At 43.7% G+C, this 22,129-nt stretch overlaps 1 protein-coding gene and 1 pseudogene across 1 annotated transcript in view; one reads left to right on the top strand and one right to left on the bottom strand.

Annotated features, from left to right (window-relative positions):
• Positions 1-22,129, top strand: part of LOC124556270 (potassium voltage-gated channel protein Shal) — an 832,638-nt gene that overhangs the window by 338,234 nt on the left and 472,275 nt on the right. The window lies entirely within an intron of this gene.
• LOC124557093 lies at positions 7,065-7,182 on the bottom strand (annotated as a pseudogene).

Here is a 22,129-nt window from a genome sequence, read left to right on the forward strand (position 1 = left end):
AATACAAACTCAGATCACACCCAAAACAACGTTAGGCCGTTGAACGTATAATAATACTGAATAATACAACAGGAATTTCGTTCTAATGTATCAGTATTTTCGAGAACTTAGGAGTTCTGCTAGGTTTCGCTTAGAGGTTAACCCGTATCAGACAAGATGTTCAAAAGATATAATGAGATACTGTCTCTTAACAGAGTCGCAAGCTTTCAAGGAAGTAACGCGATAAGCTGACCTTCGCGGTCTTGTGGTGGCATTGCTGCTTCTTTATGATCTCTAACGACCTCTACGTCGACAGATTTTATACTCGTATTTTCTTTCTTTTCTTTTATTCTTCGTCAAGTTGGCTTAGCTGATTCAAAACACATCTCGGGCATGTATGGGGATTCTAAATGTGCTGCTCTTTTTAGGCATTGCTGATCTCAGTTACATATTTCTGGGGCTCAACACAGCCAGTCACGTTGTCGCTCTGAAGAGGGGTGAGAATTCTCTCTTGCTCACAATCGTCGTAACCCTGGAAAACTGAGTGCTTACTGCCAGACGGTGCACCAAGCCGTGACTGAAGCGCTAGTATCACATGATGTGCAGTGTTCCGAGTTTCAATCTATCAGAGACAGCGATGTAAATTAAAGACAACAGTTGCACCTCCGTTAGTAATCGACAAAAAAACTGGCTACCAATTCAGGTTATATAATCTCGGGGAATCATAAGGAAATGCGTTGAAAATACTGATAAAACCTGAAAAGCACTGTTGGGAAGATTATCATAGTGGATATATTTGCAAATAGACTACAACGCAGAAGAAACAACTGAAGTTTAAAAAATGGAAGAGAAACAACCGTACTACGAACTGTCCTTAAGGACAAGAATTATCATCTTCAGCTTATCACCGACGTATTTCTCATACTATAATGTATGATTTATAATGCCTTATTTACTGCGTGATGGCATTGTAAGTTGAATTCACTGCTGTGATTTAACAGTTTGAAAGAAACTAAACATTTCCCCTGGCCGTCACAATCAGAAATACGATATAGATCTAAACACGTAGCGCTATAGAACAGTTAACAAAGGGTTTCTGCTATTGGTGCTTCTCGCTACGTGTGCATCTGAAAGTTCATCAACTGTCAAGATTTGTGAACGAGATGACAAGTTAATCTTCCTGTAGTTTCATCGCTCTGTTTTCCTAGAACGGCTTCGCCCTCTCGGTTCAAATGGCTCTGAGCACTATGGGACTCAACTGCTGTGGTCATAAGTCCCCTAGAACTTAGAACTACTTAAACCTAACTAACCTGAGGACATCACACACATCCATGCCTGAGGCAGGATTCGAACCTGCGACCGTAGCGGTCGTGCGGTTCCAGACTGTAGCGCCTTTAACCGCTCGGCCACTCCGGCCGGCTCTTCGCCCTCTCGATTAGCATCGCTGAACTGCCGTTAATCATAAGGCTCTCATTCAATGAACTAAAAAGAGAGAAAAAGAACGATATGTCTCATACCTCTTACGTCATTACCTTGTTGTGTTACTTGTAACTTTTATTTACACAGGTAATTTTTTTTCATACCACGTGTGAAGTATACACCTCTGCATCAGCTTCTAACTGCACAGAAAATCAATGATAAATTATATGGTCCTCGAAAATACTGTTCACGGCTCCAGCAATTTTAAAAAGCTAAAATGCGCTCCATACAATCACTCTATCGAAAATCTCACAAAAATAAAAAAAGAGTCCGTAGAAGTCCGTTATATAGCATTCCCGAACTGAACAGAAATTTCTCCACCTGTTAACAAATTGACGTTTTTTCTGTCTGTCTGAATTTCGCCTTCTATTTGTAAGTAAACACGATAGTTTTAAAATTGCATAACTCTATAAATCATGATACTGAGGTACATAAAATATATAAACAACAGCTAAATTTATAATTAGTGGGATTGTTCAGTCATCTGATGCACTGCTGAACTGGCTACGCCCAAGCACCGTTTCAGGATTCCATAAGTGAACTTCAACAATTGTTCACCTTCATCCAGTTATTCAACTAGAGCATTATTAAGTATCTGTTGTCTAATTCCGAGGAGAGGATCCAGTGGACATTTTATCTCCATGATGCAACACATCGTAATGAATGTTACACGTTAATAGAACCAAAATTGGAAGTAGCTGGGGCTGTTGTATTAAACAATCCCGCTAAAAGCAGCAAATGCAAGTAAAATGATTCACTTTTCATTATTTCTATAACTGTCTGTAGACGAAGTAATGCCCGCTACGAAATTCAGCTGCTTCTTGCTAGATACTGTCAGCTTATGTGTCTTCCGCACTCGGTATTAGAGTGATGATGGTAACAACAACAACACAATTATGTTCATTTCCATCAACTCTGGTTACTGCGCAGTACTTACCCTACTCCTATCATGGGATTTTGCACGCGTTGTGAATAGAATTTTTGTCTTTTAACAGGCACCAGAGATCGTTCAGTCGAGGTTATTATTTGCATTGTAAACGCATAAATACTGTTACCTTGGTATGTCTTTAAGCTGAAGGTGATACTTGGTTTATATTATTGCCAGATTGTATGTTCGGTCCTGCTTATGTAGTATCTGGCATCATTTAGGTCAGAAGACTGTACGTTTTCCTCGTATTATTCAGACTACAGTCTCGTCCATCTACGCTACTTTTTGGCGGGAGAACTCAATATCGGATTTTTCCAAATGGCCGCTCCAATATATGTGAAGTAGCGAACTTAGACATTTAAAATGGAAGCAGCATGGTTTCGTGAAGTTACTACGATACTTACATCAAATTTCTGGGGCATACAGAAGAATAGGCAAGGCAACATTTTTTAATACGCAGCATTTTGTATAGAAATGCAAATCATTAGAGAAACAGACATGCTGACTCAACTTACCAAACATAGCAACTGCTGCTCATGTGCGCCAGTTAGTTTCGGCAGTGTCCGGTTTCCTAATGTCTTAATGCTACACAATTTACAAGTTTCCAGAGTACAGGGACATTAACTTCGTGCTCTGACTCCCCGTCACCAGTGCAAATATCTGCAACTTCACTATTTACAGGAGGAATTTCACAGAGAGTTATTTGATTAATACTTTAGCAACTTTAGTGACAATTAAATAAGGAAACTTCGTGATGACCCATTCTAATCAAAAGCGAAATTCCCTAATAAAAATTCTAACACTGACAATTTGTTAATGCAGCTTTTTCTTGTAGAGTTCCACAGTTTTTGTCGAGTTTGTATCTTAAGATCAAGCAAGGTTAAATTATATATATTCTGCAAGCGTATCGAAGGGTATAATGTGTAAGTAGGATAAATGTGAAGGACATGTACTTTATACGTGACAAAAAAGTAGTTTGAAATATCATAGTCTCCAAGACTAAATTTACAGATTTAATTTCATGCTGTGGTAAAGTGGATTCTCACGTGAGAGTCAATTATCGCTTGAAACTGAGAAAATTTAGTCCTTCAGAAATATTCATAGTCACACGATATTGATGTTCAATGGCTCAAATTAGCGTCAACAGTTCATCAGGAAGAAAATTCGTTTTCATCAAGAAAATATAGGTGCAAAATTTGCTGTGCCAAACGGGATTACTGCGAGCCCCGTCAGAACAACACGTTAGCATTTGCGCAGGCACCAGCGGGCCGGCACATTCAATTACTAGCGCCGCCCGGTCAAGTTATTACCACAGGTAATCAAATATTTCAGCCTGTTTGGATTTATCGATAGCATTACCGGCTATTGAAATCAGTTTCAGTGCCAGAGGCAGATGGGCGACGTTAGCGAAAAAGTTAGTTCCGCGCTCAGCTACAGCCGAGTGATGTGACATAGGTCAAATCTACAATGCCTTTATCATTTCACTGGATGTTTAAGAAAAGTTGAATGCAGTAACGCAACAGACTGCGTAACGATATTAATTGAAGACATGTATTTCAGCTCTTCAACATGAAAAATATTTTATTTGACATATGAAGAGTTTTCTTGATGGTTTTGGATTAATTCGGAAACTATGATATATTTAAGTATTATTTGTTTATTTATGTTATTCCACCCTTAAATAACCTCATTTCAATCATACGTGAAGGTTTAATCTCTCGCTCTAACATAACAAAAAGCGATAAAACGTAGAAGAGGCTGAACTTTTTAGGTATTTACCTGAACATCTGAACAATAAATCACTAGAATTATTTAGTGAAATTATAGCTGCAAATCGTTCTTTGGGTGCTGTCGACAATTAAGATACTATTCTGCTCTCTTGTAGGCTTGCGACACGCTTTTTATTTGCAGGCGTGAATCAGTAAGAAAAACAAAACAGCATTAAAATGTAACAGAGCTGTAGTAGCACAAGTGACTGTTCTGCATATGGACTCAATCAAATACGTAATGGTGGCTCGAACCTAGTGTTGTAGCTAGGTTATTGTAGACGCAGATTATGGATGTTGATTTGAAGGCCTTGATTCACTGAAGGGTTTCTGGGAAAAATGCAGAGCATCTATAATGGAGATCGCATACGAGTTGCTGGTAAGACCAATTTCAGGGTATCGCCTAGTTGTATCAGCCAGTTTTGGCGTCCAGTATAACAGGTAGCAGGAAGTGAACCCCAAACCACAGGAAATTAGTTGCAGTATTTAGGTGGCGTGCTTGCACGTATGCAACAAGTCTCGTAACAGACCGAATACTATTATAACAAATAAGCAATGCGACAAATAAGGAATCATTAATAAGCAGTTATTAAAATAATCACAAGATAAAGACTGAAATTAAAATGATGGCACTGTAGCAAAGGTTCTGAACACAGGTCTAACCTATGTCAGTGAAAATTGTCAAACTAATCAAATAGCTGATCAGTCTGAACTTCTGTAACACGGTTTCTAGTTCAGGCACCAATAATGATAAACACTTTGACACACGGCGTTGACTGTCCGATTATCACTCTTTGACGGCTACTGGGCTATAAATGCTTAAAATGTAGATGAGTGTTAGGAATATGGAGCACGCCGGCAACTGCTCATCTGTGACAGCTGATCATCTGCTATAACTGGCTGAGTGAAGGCGTGCAGTCCCGAACGGCAGAAAGATGTGTATATGCGATCTTGTTGGCGGATGCGAGGAGTAGTTCCTGAAAACAGTACCCTCTGTGACGGCAGATTCAACTACCAGCAGATGGAGCAGGCTATTTACAGTGAGCTCAATACTAAACTGGAGAGACTATTCCAGGAAGCTGCCGAACGAGGTGATGCAGTCACTACCACACTGGACTCGCATTGCGGAGGGCGATTCAAATCCCCGTTCGACCATCCAGATTTAGGTGTTCTATGATTTCCCTAAATCGGTTAATGCGAACGCCGGGATGTTTCCTTTGAAGAGGGTACTAACGCTTTCCTTCCCCATCCTTCCCTAATTCGAGATTTGTGCTTCGTCTGTAATGACCTAGCTGTCGACGGGACTTTTAACCTCTGTATGTTCATATTCATACAGATGATTGCGGAACCTCGGCTGTTCAATATAAAATGTCGAATCAAAACACTTCCAGCCGTCAAATTTCCAGTTGTTATTTTATTTGAGCAACTTATTTCAGCTCTACATTAGGAATAATCGCACCTCTGGTGCAGTCAATTGTGTATCCTTCCGTTTGTTACTTCTTGCGCCTTGTGCGCTTTGTTTGTTCTGAACGGAAATCTACTACACCAATCACTAAATACTGGTCCCTGTTTTGACCGGACTGAGGTGGGATTCTTGCTACACGTCTGGCAGGGGACCTGAAGATGGCGTAATGTAGCACTGAAACTGGTTGCTGAAATAAAATAACTGGAAATTTAGACGGCTGAAGGTGTTTTGACTGGACATTTTAAACACTAATTTTCCTTCTTCCTTCCACGAAGCTATAAAAACGGTTCAAATGGCTCTGAGCGCTATGGGACTTAACTGCTGATGTCATCAGTCCCCTAGAACTTAGAACTACTTAAACCTAGCTAACCTAAGGAGATCACACAAATCCATGTCCGAGGCAGGATTCGAACCTCCGACCGTGGCGGTCTCGCGGTTCCAGACTGTAGCGCCTAGAACCGCTCGGCCACGCCGGCCGGCCCACGAAGCTAAGACCTGAGGCAATACGTTACTGCACCATCACAGGTCGCGGCAGATTCTCAGATCGTTCTATTAAGCAAGAGAGATGAAATTACTGTTTCCTAATACTACGTGACGCTTCCTACATTTAGTCTGTAGTTCAAAGAAAGACTAGGTCGAAAGTCGCAAGCACAAGCAATAATAACAATCCTGAGTGTTCCTTGCCAATATGGCTAGCCGCCAAACACCGTCACGGTTTTCTAAGCAAAGACGCCTGTGAGTTCTGTCTCCAGTTTAGTACTGAGCGCGTTGACTATTTGAGAGTTTATGGCGCATGTTTAATGTTTTTCCTGCAATGTTCCCCATATATGTGGCTCTCTGTAGGTATAGTTGTCTAACGGGACAGGCTGTGGACAGAGCAGTTTCAGCGTTTAGAGCATAGACTGTCAATGAGAGAGCCGCGCTCCCGAAGCCACGTGCATGAGCAGAGCCGAGAGGCCGAGAGCAGCTGACGTCTATCTAATAGTTTGTGCTGCAAAGACTAGACGGCGATATTCGGAGTCAAGGCGCAAACATAGCCACTGCAATGTACCTGGCTAGGTATATTGTGTTATGGTAGAGTGCGCTGTGTAGTTGAAATGGATAGTCATAGCAATGCTGTAAAGCACTGATCTATTTTACAGTTCAACTCTAGTTAGGAGTGTGATTACTTGTTCATCGAAAGCGAAGGAGGAGCACGATGTTTGGTATGTGGTAAAATAAAAAAAAACTAAAACTAAACTCCTCCCGAACAGGCCATGAAGGCCCAACGGTACCGACAGACCGCCGTGTCATCCTCAGCCCACAGGCGTCACTGGATGCGGATATGGAGGGGCATGTGGTCAGCACACCGCTCTCCCGGCCGTATGTCAGTTTCCGCGACCGGAGCCGCTACTTCTCAATCAAGTAGCTCCTCAGTTTGTCTCACAAGGGCTGAGTGCACCCCGCTTGCCAACAGCGCTCGGCAGACCGGATGGTCACCCATCCAAGTGCTAGCCGAGTCCGACAGCGCTTAACTTCGGTGATCTGACGGGAACCGGTGTTACCACTGCGGCAAGGCCGTTGGCTATGTGGTAAAATATTAGGCATAAAAAGTAGAACTTAGAACCTCACTTCAGACCGCATCACGTCAAGCAGTATGGAAGCACAGAGGGTGAAATACGACTTAATCTTGTTAATAATCTACGTGAGGAACGAACTAAAGTAGAGGTACGTATTATAATGTTGTATCTGCATACGATATAACTTAATTACATTGCCAAATAAACCAAATCTTCCTTCGAAATGACAGATCAATTTATTTCTTACACAGGAATGTGATGCCTCCTCTCCCGATGCACCTGTTCATGTTAGTTACACAATAGCTTTGCTAATCGCCCGTTCTTCCCGACCATTTTTTGGCGACGAATTTGTGAAGTAGAGTTCTGAAGTCGTAGCAGATGAGCTATGTCCACAATTACCATGTTCTTTTGCAAGTTCGAGTCTGTCGCGGCGCACTGTAACTCGTCGTATCGAACGTTTATCAGGTGATATTGTGGAACAATTAATCGATGTCATTTCGAACGTCTTGGTGTTTTTTATTGCATTAGATGAGAGAACTGACTAATCGGACATAGTCCAGCTGGCAATATTTACTGGCGGTGTTTATACAAACTTGGAACTTGGCAGTAAGGAAAGAACTTCTTGATTTATGTCCTCTCAAAGACGCCACGACAAATGATGACATAGTGCAGTGCGTGGAAGATGTATTTATCAGGTTTGGTCTACCGTGGGAAAAGTCCGTTTCAGTTGCCACTGGTGGAGCATCCTGAATAGTCGGATGTAGAGCAGGGCTTATAGGTCGTCTAAGAAGCAAACCTACAGCAACACGAAGTGAGTTTCATACCTGTGCGTTGTTTGATTCATCAACAAAAACTGTGTGCAAAAACGTCACAATGCCAAATGTGATGACCGTACTGGTGAGAACAGTTACTTTTATTAAGAGTCATGAACTGAACCATAGACTGTTTAATGCTCAACTGCAGGACATTGAGTGTGAATTTGGTGATATTGCGTACTTTGGTGAAGTTCGTTGGCTCAGTAGGGGTAATATGTTGAATCGCTTTTTTGATTTGTTGGACGAAATAATTTTGTTCGTGGAAAGAGGGGGCGTCCCGTCCATGAATTTCACTGATCCTAAATGGATTAATGAGTTTGCATTTCTCACCGGCATCACAATCCACATGAATTAACTTAATCTTAAATTGCAGGGAAGCAACATATTTATTACTTATTTTGTAGGCAGTACTACTACTTTCAAGAAAATGTTGGAGATTTGGTTGCGTCAGATGTTGGAATGTGAGTTAGCACATTTTCCCAAATTTTCAATGCGGAAATCTAGTTCAAAATGGTTCAAATGGCTCTGAGCACTATGGGACTTAACATCAGAGGTCATCAGTCCCCTAGAACTTAAAACTACTTAAACCTAACTAACCTAATAGCATCACACACATCCATGCCCGAGACAGGATTCGAACCTGCGACCGTAGCGGTCGCGCGGTTCCAGACTGAAGCGCCTAGAACCGCTCGGCCACAGCGGCCGGCGAAATCTAGTTCAACTCATGATCAGTTGCATACATTTTGAGGTACTCTTTCGAGTCTTGTGAAGGGATTTTCCTCCCGATTTCGAGCTCTGGACGATTAATCGATGGATATGAAAGAGTTTCCTGTGCCCTTTCCAACTACTATAATAATTGATGATGTTCCGTCTGCTCTACAGTGCAACTGCTCACAGTTCAATGTGATAGTGAACGGAAGGCTCAATATGAATCACGAACAAGCGTCTCACTTTTTTATGAACATTCCTCGCAAACTGATTTCCCACATATGCACAAAATGGCTGCCAGACTGCTATCAATGTTCGGCTCAACATATCTGTGTGAAAAACTATTCTCACTAATGAAGATAAATAAATCTCTACGAAGAGTCACCCTAACTGACGCCAATCTCACTGCAGTTCTGCAAATTGCAAGTGAGAAATCGATCGCACCAAATATAAATCGTCTTCTTCAGCGAAAAAAGACGTACACCTCCACTTCACTTGCTGAATGACATTTCAGATATCTAAGAACACATAAGCCTATGTTTTGTTGATCGTGAATTATACTTATTTACTTATTCATTTCTGTGCCTAACCTAGAGTTAGTCTTTTGGTCATTGTTTGTGCTGTATTCTAAAAATGCTTATATGTTGCCCTACTGTATTTCCATGACTATAGTAGTAGTCAAAGTTGTATTTAGTTATCAGATGTCAAAGTCAACTTTTGTTTCCTACGCATAATCTAATGAAAGGAATATAATTAGACTTATTTATTTAGTACCATAATCTGATTCGTTGAATAGAATCAGACATTAGACACCGCAACAATGTAACAAGTTTACAACTGGCTTGATAAGTGTCCTTTCTCCAGTTGCTACGGCAAGCTGAGGAAGCAACTACGAGGATAACTTCCGCTAGAGCGCAAACTCTGCTCTTTTTCCTGCCTGAGCTGCAGCGCTGTTCATTGAGCCGATTGGTGCCCCTCTCTATTTTAGGGTCTCAGTCACGTAGGGGTGACAACTGATATCGAGCAAATTCCTGCTAGAATCGTAACAGGTCGCTACAGCCCATACGAAAGTATAACGAGGTGGTTGGGCAACATAAATCTGAATCTTCCGGAGAAGAAAGTAGTTTTCTTGAAACCTATTTGAGTAGACTTAGGAAACCTGTGTTCGACGGCGACTGTGCAACCAATCGCCTGCGACCATGTTATATCTCGCGTAGGCATCGTATGAATAAGATAAGTGAGAGTAGGAAGCGCACGGAGACATATACATTACGTGAAATGAAATAGGACAGAAATTTGCTAAATTTGGTAAGAAGCAGTCTCCACTAGGTACTGCACAGTGGTTTTCGGAGTATGTATGTTGATGTTGTACAAGGACGGCTACACGCGTGTAATACGATACCGTGGTAACGGCAATATTACAGCCTCTGCTGTAGTGTGGCGTATTGGACAAATTCCAAGCGTGTTTTTTTATGGCAGCACTGGGTACATTGTGCAATCCAAAGCACCATATATTGATGGCAACTTCAACAGTAAACTCTGCATGAGGACGTCTACTGAGTGGTCCTGCTTCTGGATCTCCACGCGTTTACCTCAGCAGCATGTCCTGTTACAGGTCAGGAGGGATCTGCAAGCCTTCTTCGCATAGCGACGGATGCCACTGCTTTCCTGGCTTCGTCGTCCACTTGACATGTTGATACTTAGTGGATTCGCCTTCACACCGCGTTGACGTAGCCTCCTCAGAAGGTACTCAGGTCCTTTTGATTCCAAGTCACGGCTATTTAAGGATCCGATATCAGTACGTGAGGGTTTCACGCCACAGTGGATTCTCAAAGTCAAAGATCACGTACGTTTTTGTGTATTGTTATATACGTAATTTGTGGTATAAAGTTCGTGTCAGTCACTTGTATTTTCTTACGCACTCCAATTTCCGCAAACGTTAGTTCACTTGCCCCGGTAGCCATACGAAGCTAATGACATACAGATAAATATGACCTGCTATCTTGCTATCTACGTCTACATCCATACTCAGCAAACCACCTGACGGTGTGTGGCGGAGGGTACTTTGAGTACCTCTATCGGTTCTCCCTTCTATTTCAGTCTCGTATTGTTCGTGGAATGAAAGATTGTCGGTATGCCTCTGCCTGGGCTCTAATCTCTCTGATTTTATCTTCATGGTCTCTTCGCAAGATATACGTAGGAGGGAGCAATATACTGCTTGACTCCTCTGTGAATGTATGTTCTTGAAACTTCAACAAAAGCCCGTACCGAGCTACTGAGCGTCTTTCCTGCAGAGCCTTCCACTCGAGTTTATCTGTCATCTCCGTAACGCTTCCGCGATTACTAAATGATCCTGTAACGAAGCGCGCTGCTCTCCGTTGGATCTTCTCTCTCTCTTCTATCAACCCTATCTGGTACGGATCCCACACTGGTGAGCAATATTCAAGCAGCAGGCGAACAAGTGTATGTATCTGTAGTATCGAAAAAAGGTAATCCTTATCTGTGTTTTGCAAGCGGTAATGTGATTTTAGAATCTTGTGTGAATACGAGTTTTATAAACTAAAATTTTGCCCACAGATCTATAACTTCATTTCTGTGTCTTTCCGGCCATAGTTTTACTGAGTATAGCAGCATGTTAAATTATTTCTTTCATAGATGTTCTTTGCCTCAGATTAATCGGATGACTCAACATGTCGCAGACAGAATGCTTTGGACGGACGTAACATTGCACCAAATGAACACTGCTTACGGTGTACTTACGCGAACTGCTTTATATTTTTTGCGTACGTTTAGTCTCAGCGTCTAGTTTCCACATTAGCAAACGCCTTCCAAATCCTCCTTAAATTCACAAGTCTTCCTTTGCCAGGGTTCTTTTCACAAAGAGCAGCATAGCCAGCGAGCAGTGCAACTGAGTACTTTTAATTTTTAATGATTGGGTTACATGCATTCATGAGCCACCTACTTCTACATTTCTTCTTCAACATTCCACCAATCAAAGAAACTAACAAAAAATTTGCGAATGTGACACTTTCAGACTACATTCTTAGTTAGTATTTTCTGAACTTGTTAAAAGGATGAAGCTGAATAAAGAGGGATGCTGCAGAAAATCTAACCCTGTATTGTGGACAGTGCTGGTCCCAATTTCGTCTGTCTCTTTCGAGGCGCCTCGTTTGAGAGTAAATCTGTGCTCTGCTGCGTTGGTTATAAAAGAAAGGCTGGTTGCTGCCCCCACAGTTGTTTCTTCAGAGGGCGCCTGGAGTGAACCAGATTAAACAAACGTGAAGTTTGTGGCGCGTAAAACTCGGACGGAAACGAAACAGGAAGCGGCTTAGCGTGCCCCGTGACAGATGTGGGGCAGGCCGGCAGGCAACATGCAACCGCTAGCCGGTCTATCGCACGCGCTTTCGCCTGATAAACAGCTCCTTTTCTCCGAACAGCCAGCAGAAATTCGTTCCGTGAAATTGGACGGTCGACAACTCAGAATTCATTAAGAGAGGCAGAGAAAGTTCAAATACGAATAAACTGGCATTTCCTAAGCGGCCCTGTAAATGCGACAGGTTTCGGAGATGGTGAAAATAACTTAGATTTACTGACAATAAGGAGCTTGGATGAAAAAGAAACTAATGATTATGACCCGATAATAAAGTACAGCCAGCGTCGATGACGACGGCGACGACGACGACGACTTTTGCGACGACAATAATACTGAAAAAGTCCAAGAAATAAGGCAACAAAAGTCTCGAAGGTGAAAGAAAATATGCGGGAGACTCAAAATATTGTTGATAAGACATGCTAACCTCGGAACTGTCCTTCGTCAGATTAATGTGCTCTCTATGTTTATACAGCTAAACACAAAAAATACATGTGGCAGGACTATATCTTCGATGATTCTGTGAACTTTATGTGAAACTTTGTTATTGCGCAATATAATAATAAAACAAGTAAAAATTATAGTGTATTATCACGAAAGTGAGTCCTTTCCTTAATAGCACAAGCACAAAGTTCGCAAAACAATCACGACACGTAATGCCGTGTAAATCGCTTATACGAGGGCTATTCGGAAAGTAAGGAACGATAAGTCGCGAATGGAAACCACAGTGAAAATCAAAACTGTTTTATTTGCAACAGTTAGCTACAACTTCCAGCTACTTATCTCCATAGTCGCTTGTCCGATTTAGACGTTTGTCGTAGCGTTGTACGAACTTTTCAATACCCTCGTTGTAGAAGACAGAACGCCAGTGCTTTCCGCCAATTCTCTACGCTGGCCTACAGCTCGTTGTCTGTGCCAAAATGATGTCTTCATAGCCAGCGGTTCATGTGAGCAGAGATGAAACTCAGAGGGGGATAATTACTGGCTGTATTGTGGGTAGTCAAACATTTCCAATTGGAAACGATGCAGGAGCATCTTCATTTCCCCTGCAGAATGTGGCTGAGAATTGTCTTGAAGAAGAAAACGCACGACAGTTATGTAATGTTGGCTGCATAGCTTCAGGCGAAATTTCTCACCTGGCCCTCGTACTTGGTGGGAGACATTATTGTTCTAGGCATGTTTATGTGCTCCCTGTGTGCTCAGAACTAAAAAGAACGACATAACGCGATCGACGGGCATACTAGAGATACTGCTGTGCAAAACGTCATCGAATTTTCACTGTGGTTTCCATTTTGCGACCGATAGTTCCTTACTTTCCGAATAACCCTCGTACTTATCAGCACGAATGTTGAACTGCAGCAAAACAGTGCAAAAGATGGCTGGTCTCTTAAAGATCTTATGCGAAAAACACCAAGGACGGCAATCCGCTCAACTTTTTTCGGAAAACATCATGGCCGTCTTTAGCTTTAAAGTCTATCTTTTTTTTTTTAATCCAATATTTTAATTTCTGCTTTTTGTCCATTTTCCACTACAATGCTGCGAAACATTTATCCTTAAAAACACGTCATAATCTGAAAAAGTATTTGCCAGGTGCTTACGTCGTCATCACATCCAGAGGCTGAATATTTTAAAAAATTAATCAGAGCACACAACCTTTTATTTCGTGCAAGCAACATTCATTAGTACCGTACAGAAATTTGCTCATTGAGTTTGGAAAACTTCCACTTTACATATTTTTAAGGTTTTCTGATATGTGCTAATAACGGATTTAGTACTGGAATATGAAAGTAAACTGAATTCTCGACTTAAGCCAATAGAGAAAATCTGACACAGATTTTATAGTATGCCGGAATACGTACGGTCATCAGTCATTAATACGTGGAGCTGAAATATACAGCATTTATTCAGTTAGGTTATCGACCATTATCGACGGGACACAAAACACCTTTATTCGCTATGGAACAAGAAGACTATGTTCATCAATTTAGTAATATCAAGAGGGAACTGAGTACTCCACGTGCGAGATCCGACAAAAAATAAACGAGCGAGTTGGCTCAGCGGTTAGTCCGCGCGGTATTCGGAGCGTTTGGTCAGGGGGTTTACCACCCTCTGTAATAAAAAATTGAGTGAAGGTTTCATTGACACACATTAACAAGACGTTACGCGACATCCGCACAAAATCGATCTCCCAGAAGAAGAAAGACGAGGAAGAAACAGAAGGAGAGGAAAAAAGTTGTTAAGACACTGAGTTCGTATTCGGGAAGAGTGTGGTTCAAATCTCCGTCCGGCGCACCAGATTTATGTTTTACGCGTTTCCTCTACATCGCGTGATGTGAATGATAGGATAGTACCTTCAAAACGGCCGGGCTCCTCGTTGTCCATATCTAGGTGGTGCTCCGTCTCTAATGACCCCGTCTCCTTTGCCTTTAAACTGAACCTACTTACAGTGAAACCAAGCGGCGAATAAGTGTCTGTATAGTATATCCATTGTTCTGTGTACCTTAAACTATGCGGTGAACTTGTGGTTTGGTTCTTTGAATGTTATTAAAAATGAGATATTCTTTTGTAGCTTACGTCCCAAAATATCAGATGATTAGAAACAGTTTTCAAATTTAAAAGAAAAAATTGATAATTTAAAAAGAAATATGAAAATCAAAATTATATAGGATTAGAGGTCTTGCACCTAACTTTAAACTTTTAATTGGGTTTTGGGACCTAGGTCTTGTTTTTATAACATAAAAAAATAAAAACTTGGTGATTCTATTCATCACGCAGAGAGGTGTGAATAGAGACATGAGTGATAATCTCGTCATTCTTCTATTTTTGATCTTTGGGGTGAATAGGGACATGTCAAAATCTGTTTTGCATCTATAAGGATAAGAAACAAAATTCACATGGTTCAAAAACGTTTTATTCAACACAAAAACTATAAAAATTGCTTGAATTAGGAGGAGGAGGAGGAGATTATTGTTTAACGTCCCGTCGACAACGAGGTCATTAGAGACGGAGCGCAAGCTCGGATGAGGGAAGGATGGGGAAGGAAGTCGGCCGTGCCCTGTCAAAGGAACCATCCCGGCATTTGCCTGAAGCGATTTAGGGAAATCACGGAAAACCTAAATCAGGATGGCCGGAGACGGGATTGAACCGTCGTCCTCCCGAATGCGAGTCCAGTGTGCTAATCACTGCGCCACCTCGCTCGGTGCTTGAATTAGGTTTCTTACTCTGTTTACCAAGTAAAAATTGTTATATCTGTAATTATCGCACCGTAACATTAATTTGATGAACTTGGTTTGTTTCTCTATACATTAAGTCACTTATATAATGTTAAAAAATGATGTCTTTGAATCTAAAAGTCGTACCCCCAGGAAAAACGAAGAGCTTTTGAACATCTCCTTGACTAAAGAGGACTCTTCATCTGTTAAAATAAATGTGTTTATTCCAAGTTATTTTTCAAAGGAAAAAATTGACATAACGGCTGCCTTCTAAATAAAAAACTTCACATGAGTACGATATAAATTATTGCTTGCTTTTCCATATACTTTAACCACAGAGTAATATCCTGGGTTGAGGTCAATACCACGTTGCTTTTTTATTTCCGCCAAATTATTGGAAATCTTCTAAAGAAACAGAGAGGGTTACTGTTTCTATTCATCAAAAAATTCCGGAAAAATAGCCCTACATTGTCAATTAGCCGAAACACAAGTCGGATTAAAGTATTCTTTAAAACTGAACTTAATGAAACGGGATTGTAAATTTGCTTACCGTGTACTTGAACTTCTTCTTCATTTGCTAGTGCTTTTGTCCCGCATTTTGCGCAGGGTCGGCATGGTTAAGGTCGGATTTGGCATGGTTAATCTTAAGGGGTGGCCGGATGCCCTTCCTGCTGCCACCCCATACCCCCAGGGATGGGAGTAGTGTACCCCATCTGTCTGCGTCTAGTGTAAACCATGAAATAGTGTGAACGTTTTTCAAATGTCTGCGAGGCATGTAATTCAGGCGGGACATTGGTTCAAATGGCTCTGAGCACTACGGGACTTGACATCTGTGGTCATCAGTCCCCTAGACTTAGAACTACTTAAACCTAACTAACCTAAGGACATCACACACATCCATGCCCGAGGCAGGATTCGAACCTGCGACCGTAGCAGCAGCGCGGTTCCGGACTGAAGCGCCTAGAACCGCTAGGCCACAAAGGCCGGCGCGGGACATGGGGACCAGCCCCGTATTCACCTAGTGGGATGTGAAAAACCGCCTAAAAACCATATCCAGGCTGGCTGGGACACCGGCCCTCGTCGTTAATCCGCCGGCTGGATTCGATCCAGGGCCAGCGCGCCTACCCGAGTCCAGGAAGCAGCGCATTAGCGCTCTCGGCTAACCTGGGGGGTACTACCGGGTACTTAAACTAAAGAAAGACAATTTAGGTTGGTACTTGCGAATAAAGCATGTTCAGTAGTACACCCGATGTTTGTCATAGAATGAACAGAACACCGACTGATAGTGTCACCAAATTTGGAATTCGTAATTTTCTGTTAGAGTGATTCACTACCAGCATAGACAAACAATTCTATGAATGATATACCGATTTGTCTTCCGGCATGATAGTATAAAACATTTTTGTAAGTTTCGGTTCTGTTCACCCATTGTTTCTATTCATCCCATTTTACGGTACTATGTGTCAGGGTGTTTTGGGCTGTGTCGCTATACTACCTTGCCATGTTTAAATATTCATCCTCCATGTTGGCTATCTATGTGGACGACCATCAATTTATTTGCATTTATACACTCCTGGAAATTGAAATAAGAACACCGTGAATTCATTGTCCCAGGAAGGGGAAACTTTATTGACACATTCCTGGGGTCAGATACATCACATGATCACACTGACAGAACCACAGGCACATAGACACAGGCAACAGAGTATGCACAATGTCGGCACTAGTACAGTGTATATCCACCTTTCGCAGCAATGCAGGCTGCTATTCTCCCATGGAGACGATCGTAGAGATGCTGGATGTAGTCCTGTGGAACGGCTTGCCATGCTATTTCCACCTGGCGCCTCAGTTGGACCAGCGTTCGTGCTGGACGTGCAGACCGCGTGAGACGACGCTTCATCCAGTCCCAAACATGCTCAATGGGGGACAGATCCGGAGATCTTGCTGGCCAGGGTAGTTGACTTACACCTTCTAGAGCGCGTTGGGTGGCACGGGATACATGCGGACGTGCATTGTCCTGTTGGAACAGCAAGTTCCCTTGCCGGTCTAGGAATGGTAGAACGATGGGTTCGATGACGGTTTGGATGTACCGTGCACTATTCAGTGTCCCCTCGACGATCACCAGTGGTGTACGGCCAGTGTAGGAGATCGCTCCCCACACCATGATGCCGGATGTTGGCCCTGTGTGCCTCGGTCGTATGCAGTCCTGATTGTGGCGCTCACCTGCACGGCGTCAAACACGCATACGACCATCATTGGCACCAAGGCAGAAGCGACTCTCATCGCTGAAGACGACACGTCTCCATTCGTCCCTCCATTCACGCCTGTCGCGACACCACTGGAGGCGGGCTGCACGATGTTGGGGCGTGAGCGGAAGACGGCCTAACGGTGTGCGGGACCGTAGCCCAGCTTCACGGAGACGGTTGCGAATGGTCCTCGCCGATACCCCAGGAGCAACAGTGTCCCTAATTTGCTGGGAAGTGGCGGTGCGGTCCCCTATGGCACTGCGTAGGATCCTACGGTCTTGGCGTGCATCCGTGCGTCGCTGCGGTCCGGTCCCAGGTCGACGGGCACGTGCACCTTCCGCCGACCACTGGCGACAACATCGATGTACTGTGGAGACCTCACGCCCCACGTGTTGAGCAATTCGGCGGTATGTCCACCCGGCCTCCCGCATGCCCACTATACGCCCTCGCTCAAAGTCCGTCAACTGCACATGCGGTTCACGTCCACGCTGTCGCGGCATGCTACCAGTGTTAAAGACTGCGATGGAGCTCCGTATGCCACGGCAAACTGGCTGACACTGACGGCGGCGGTGCACAAATGCTGCGCAGCTAGCGCCATTCGACGGCCAACACCGCGGTTCCTGGTGTGTCCGCTGTGCCGTGCGTGTAATCATTGCTTGTACAGCCCTATCGCAGTGTCCGGAGCAAGTATGGTGGGTCTGACACACCGGTGTCAATGTGTTCTTTTTTCCATTTCCAGGAGTGTACTTCCGGAAAAAATTAGTGCACCCTTTTAGAGGTTTCCGATTCACTCAAGAGATATTGTTGCAACAGTGCTTATGGCGTAAGTGAAATGATTACATTTACGGACTTATAGCAGAAGCGGTTCTGAGCTACCAGATATCGACACGTATTCGTACATAGTTTAGTCTCCACTGGCGGCAATGCAGGTGCTGATTCTGGCATCCAGTGAATCGTACAGATGACGTATATTGTCCTGGGATACGTTATTTCATGCTTGTTCGAATTGTCCACGTAGCTCTGTAAGAGTTATTAGTTGAGGGTTTGTACGAGTTACTTTTCGTCACATGATATCCCACACGTGCTCGACTGGAGACAAGTCCGGAGATCGTGCTGGCAAGAGAAGTTGCTGCACATCTTGAAGAGCATGTTGAGTTTCATGGGCAGTGAGTGAGTGTATGTATGTGTGTGTGTGTGTGTGTGTGTGTGTGTGTGTGTGTGTGTGTGGAGCGTTATCCGGTTGGAACAACACAGCACCTCCCTGTTGCACGAACGACAAAAAAGAAAAAAAAACGGGTTTAACAACATTCTGCACGTACCGAACGCTGGTTAGTGTCCGTTCCAGAAACACCAAAGGTAAACAAAAGTTGTAGCTTATCGCGTCCCAGGCCATAAGGCCTACGGTGGGGTCAGTGTGTCTTGGACGAATACACTCTACGAGTCAGTGCTAACCAGGTGTACGTCGTTCACGCAAACGATCATCACTTGCATGTGGGCAGAAGGCCATTGCGCGCCATTCAGTCTTCCAAGTGATCGACGGCTCCAGACGATCCGTGCAATTCGAGCAGAAGACGGGCTAGAGGTGTGCTGCTCACAGTCTCACTGCTAATAACCGGTTCGCAACAGTTCGTCTGGGCTCACAAGGCCTCTCATCTGTGCTGTGGTACTTGTGCAATCTTCCACTACTGTCCTTACAATACGACAATCCTGGAGGTTGTCTACTCTGCGTGGACGTCCAAAACCTCGTCTACAGTTGTGAGAATGTTCACGCGACCACCGACGCCACCATCGTTGCACAAATGTAGCACGTCCAACTTGTGTGGCAATTCTCCGAAACTAGCTCATTTTGCTGTAGGAAGCGCGAGTGCGTTTCCAGGCTATGGTTGCCTGCTTGTTTTACACATTTAGGCCACACTGAGCCTTTTGTCTGTGGGAATTCCCTATGAAGAAGTAGACACAGAAGGCGCTCTGGTAGCTATACCACTACGTTATCTGTTGGCGGACGACGTTGAAACCCTTATCAGTACATCTACTGTCCCCCAGGAGACGTACGTCGTAAATTTCGAAATTTGTGGTAAGGTCTTATGGGATCAAACTGCTAAGGTCATCGGTCCCTAAGCTTGCCCACTACTTAATCTAACTTTAACTTACGCTAAGGACGACACATACACCCATGCCCGAAGGAGGACTCCAACCTCCGACGAGGGAAGCCGCGCGGACCGTGACAAGACCCCTCAGAGCGCTCGGCTACCCCGCGTGGCGCAACTATGTCGTCATCGGATCAAAATCGACGTCGTCTTTTCAGGTGTACTAATTTTTTCCAGCAGTGTATATGCAAAAGTTTTACCTTATATTTTCTCTGCACCTGCCTGTTTATTACCCAGATGCTTCGTTCAAATCTACAGTTATATGGTCTACAAACCACCATACAGTGCACTATTATGAATATTCTGTCCTATTCCATTCACATATGGAGCTAGAGAATTGATTTTACGTACAGTAAGTGCTCAAAACTGTCGGGTCACCACTATGTAATGCGGAACTGACCACTAGATGTCACGAGAGGCAAATCCGCCAATATAAAAGGAGGTGGGAAGTATTGTGTTGACGTTAGAGAAACAGTGAAAGTAGAATGATTTAGTCAGAAGAGCCTACTGACTTCGAATTCGGACTAGTCATTGGATCTCATCTGACTAACAAACCCATCAGGGACATTTCAACACTTCTAACTCAATTTCACTGAAATTAGTAACGGGTGATAAGAAAGCCACAAGAAGTACTGTAGTAGTAACCACGGGCTGGTAGGCGCAGTAGGGCGACATGTCGGTCAGAACGGCATGTTCGCAAAACGACAGTGTGTCAGGCTTGCATCGCTCAGCGGAAAACAGCACCGCGCCGCGGTAATAACCCGAGTGGGCAGGCGATGTCACCACACGAGGGCAAGAGACTTGTTGTGAGCTACATGACTGAATGCTGGGGTTTGGTGCAAGAAATTCGCCTCAGACTCGTATAAATAGGTCTCAACTTTGAGGCGGAGTCACTCAGAGTTTAGCAGCACCACCAAGACACCAGGGCCACACTGAACGACGACACGACTGGGCACCGCCAGCTACATCCGTGGATTCGAGACAAGGGTGGGCCATCCGCCACCAGCGTATTTGATGCCACAACGCTGCTGGCTTGCTGTTAAAGCCTGCCGCCAGCTGAATCTTGGCAGAGGGTAGCACGCACAGTAGTCTCGTAAGTGATGCCGCGGTGAACGCGTGCAGGGCTGAGTCGCAAGAAGTGGTCGTCCCACACTGAAACCCCATTGCAACAGAAGGAACGCGTCATTGACAATGATGGGCCTTAGACTGCCTTCACACCCGCAGCTGTCTTCCAGCCTGTAATGAGCATCGCGGAGAACCAATGCAAGCATCGCTTCGCCTGGCAGCCGTCCACAAGCCAGCGCTTGTGAGTCACCAGGGTGAAACGTGTTTGCCTTGTGGAGCTATCAACGCATTGTGTACTTCACGTTGAATAAAGCAGTTTCTTTCCGTCAGCAGTGTATTCACTGAGCCTTCCGGCCTGTTGCCACCATACTGGGTGCCGCTGCCCTCAACAGTACAGCGGATGGCGAAGGAATATCCACAGGTAAGCCAAGACCAGGCAGATCTCATGTACTGGTGGACAGTGACTGTCGAGCATTGTGCAGGGTTCTTTATATAATCGCACGAAATCAGTGAAAGGAATCCTCGTGTTCCGAAGTGCCACCAGCAGCCCAGCTAGCACAATGACTTTGTTCAGGGAGCTAAAAAGAATGAAGTGCAGTCGTGGAGCAGCTCTTCAAATGCCACACATTTCTGTAGTCAAAACTACGCGGCGCTTGATTTGGCATACAGAGTGACGCCACTCGACATTGGATGACGGGAAACGAGTGATTCGAGGTGAAGGATGATGCTGTACCCTGTGGCAACACGATGGAAGGGTTTGGGTTTGACTAATGCCTGGAAAACCTTATCTGCCATCATGTGTAGTGCCAACAGTGAAGTATAGAGGAAGTGTACTACCAAGTAGGTTTTTTTTTACGTCGTTAGGATGTGACCCGCTTGTTGCGCTTAAGAACACACTAAATTCTGGAGGATACGACCCCATTTTGCAGCATTGTGCACTGTGTACAGTATAGGAACAGTTTGGAGACGACTATCGCTTTATCAGCATGACAATGCACTCTGTCATCAAGCAGCATCTGTGAAGCAGAAGAGTGACGTGCACAGAAACATTAGACACCTCACTGAAACAGTTCCCAGCAGAGTTAAAGCCGTCATAAAGGTGAATGGCGGACACATTGCATATTAGTGTCCACAAGTAGGTGTCGGGATACTTTTTATCGGATAGTGTATGTTCCGCGCTTTTCCTAAATATTTTGTTGCGAATATCGGGATAGTTTCTTCATAACGGTCAATGTCTATTAATTGCCTCATCTCGTTGTAGATGCGACATTAAACCTAAACCTTATCTTATTTCTATCAATCGAGAGCATTAATTTTTCGCAATGCGCGTTGGTGGACATATTTTACGTATCGTTATTTTTCCGCATAATGTAATATATTTTTTTAATTT

Source organism: Schistocerca americana, chromosome X, assembly GCF_021461395.2.
Source record: "Schistocerca americana isolate TAMUIC-IGC-003095 chromosome X, iqSchAmer2.1, whole genome shotgun sequence".
In the NCBI taxonomy this organism is placed as follows: domain Eukaryota; kingdom Metazoa; phylum Arthropoda; class Insecta; order Orthoptera; family Acrididae; genus Schistocerca; species Schistocerca americana.